Below are 2,757 nucleotides of genomic sequence, written 5' to 3'. Positions count from 1 at the left end.
TATTTGTCTTATCATTTTGTTGAAATGATTTTTCATTTTGAGGCTGAGATTGCTTAGGACCCTTGTTTGGTTTAGGACCATTCTTTTTAGGATATGACTTCTTAGGATTCTTTGAATTTGGTTGCTGCTGGGCGGCTAACGCTTTCTTGGAAGAGTTTCCAAGATTAAGAAGACCAAGGTGTAAGAGTTTTTCTTATTCTCTTATTAAAGAATCACAAAAAGAGTCAAAGGAAGGGGACTTGTAGTCTATTCCTTGAGAAATGAGGGCTTCTCTTGTAGAATGGTGTTGAGTCTTGAAAATGTCATTCATTTCCATTACACTTTCACTATTATGTCCATTATATCACCTCCATTTCACTACTATGTCACCACATTCATCCCACTTTCATTATCATTGGGCCACATTTATGTTTTTCCAATCTTTATTATTTCTAAGCCTTTTAAGTGAATTTGTGGTTAAACATTAGAAAATAATGTGCATATGCTTATACCTAACAAATGGGTTGAGATTGTTGACATGTGTAGGTTGAAAGGAGGCTTCTAGAAGACCCTTATGTGGCACTCTAAGGCCAAATTCGAATTTGGTTGGAAAGAATCATGGGATCATGAGGATATGTGTCACATCTCCTAATTGTATTGTAACTCTAAGAAGACATGTGTCTTATCAGTTCCTATTTTGATTAGAACTCTAGAGGTAGAGGGAGAGATTCATGGACTATCATTAATGAGATGGCTCTCATCTTTTTGTATAAATAGGAGATCTCTCTCCTTCATTTGGGAGTCCTTTTTAGTCTTTTAGTTTCTAGTTCTCAAGTTTGTAGTTCTTCCTTGATGGCTTTTGAAAGCTTTTGTACTTTGTACTTTTGAAGAATTTGAATAAAGCTTTGATGTTCTCAACATGGAAGGAGATGTGAAGTAGATGTCATGGAGCATATTAGGATGTAAGGTAGAGTAGATTTCATTTTGTAAATATTGCTTTGTAGAATGTAAGGTAGATTAGATTTTTCATTCATGCAATTTTAATTCATGCAAGTGTGTTTAATTTTGCTTTGATTTCATGACTAGTGGCATGTGTGATCATCTTGTCTATGTTGCTGACCTTTATTTTTCTGTAGTTTGATTTTCATTAGTATCATTTCTTTAACTTGCACTTTACTTTCTGCTCTTAGATATCAAGTTGTTCATCTATTGATGGTTATTTTTCCATAATCAAATAACTTTATTGGAGCCAAAATATCACTTAGTACAACTTGGTTTAGTTTGCTTTAAGACTCACATTGTTGACTTGTTCATAACTGTTCTCACATGATAAATCTAGCTGAAAGGCAAAAAGGTTAAGAAAAGGTTAAAGTAGTGTGATTTGTCTCCTTTATGTAGTGTCACTTAGATTTCACATTTCATTTTCATTTTAAATCAACAGCAGAGATACTGGGCTGATGTCATTAGTCCTTTATTTGATGTCTTTATTTTCCTTTAAGCATTTGATTTCATAGGTGGTAGGGGGCCCCTGCCTTGTATAGTTGTCATTTTGTTTTTGCATTTTATTTCACCATGTATATTAGTTGTACATAAATTGCTTTCAAGTTGATTGTAGATTAGTGATGCACATAGCCTTTTAATGAACTAATGACGTGATAGAATCATCTTGTCCTTTTGCTGAAGCAGCAAGGATACTGGGTCTCATAGTCATTCTCTCATTATTTGATTATTGCATTTTATTTCGAATGAACTAGTTGCATTAAACACTTTAGAAAAGCAACAAGAACAAAACCCCAAAAACAACATAAACTATAAAACAACGAAGTAAGAGAAAGGTTAACTAAGCACATATGGTGCACCACACTTCATCAGTTTACGATACCCGGATTGATAATTTATGTAGAGCAATTTAAGACATTAAACTGACTAGACAAATGGAAGGTGGAAACAAACACAGAGTAGGCTGGTCCCAACTTAGTAAGAATGGAATAGATAAGGTTACTATCTTCTTTCTTAACTTTAACACCTTCCAAGAGATATCTAAGGGTCTTGAACTTGGAAAAGAAATCTTCAATGCAAGAAAAACTATTAGGGTCCAATGTAAGCAACTCATTTTCAAGTTGATGGGCTCTAAGTTCATTTTTAATCCCAAAAACTTTATTGATTTGTTTCATTGCTTCATCAGGAGTATCAAGTTCTGCAATATGGAATCTAAGATCTGGAGAAATAGACATCCATATCAATCCACGTGCTTGATCTTTCCTATTTTCCCATTTAGAAGCCTTATCTTCATCCTTCGGTTTCTTTTCTTGGCCTAAGGCTATTCTGTAGAGACCTTTACTTCTATGTAAATCCTCAATGTAGGAAAACCATTCGAAGTAGTTGGTGCTATCATGGGTAACTTGGTATTGACTTTCCATTTCAATAGAAAATGAAGTTAAATATGCTAAAACTAAGTGTTCTAATGGATAGATCTTGAAAAATTAGGCTGGTTTAAAAAAACGGCTCTGAAAACGGCTTTCGGATGAAGAAGTTATGGCTTTTTGAAAAAAAGTTGATGAAGTTGCTGACGAAGTGCGGGAATGTGTGGAAATGAAAAAGTCCGCCCCCACAAAATGGAGACTTGAGCCCAAGACCTATACTCTCCTAAAATAGCTTTGAACCAATTGAGCTATACAAAAAATTTGAGAGAGAGAGAGGGGGGGGGGGGGGGGGGGGGGGGTTGTTATGGGTTGCGTGCTTGCTTTGAGAAAGCTCTTTTTCCCTACAAAACAAAAA

This window comes from Pinus tabuliformis, chromosome 9 (genome assembly GCF_031772625.1).
Source record: "Pinus tabuliformis cultivar Carrire ecotype Pingquan chromosome 9, CPIR1, whole genome shotgun sequence".
NCBI lineage: Eukaryota > Viridiplantae > Streptophyta > Pinopsida > Pinales > Pinaceae > Pinus > Pinus tabuliformis.
The sequence above is the reverse complement of the archived record's forward strand: the minus strand, read 5'-3'. Positions refer to the sequence as shown.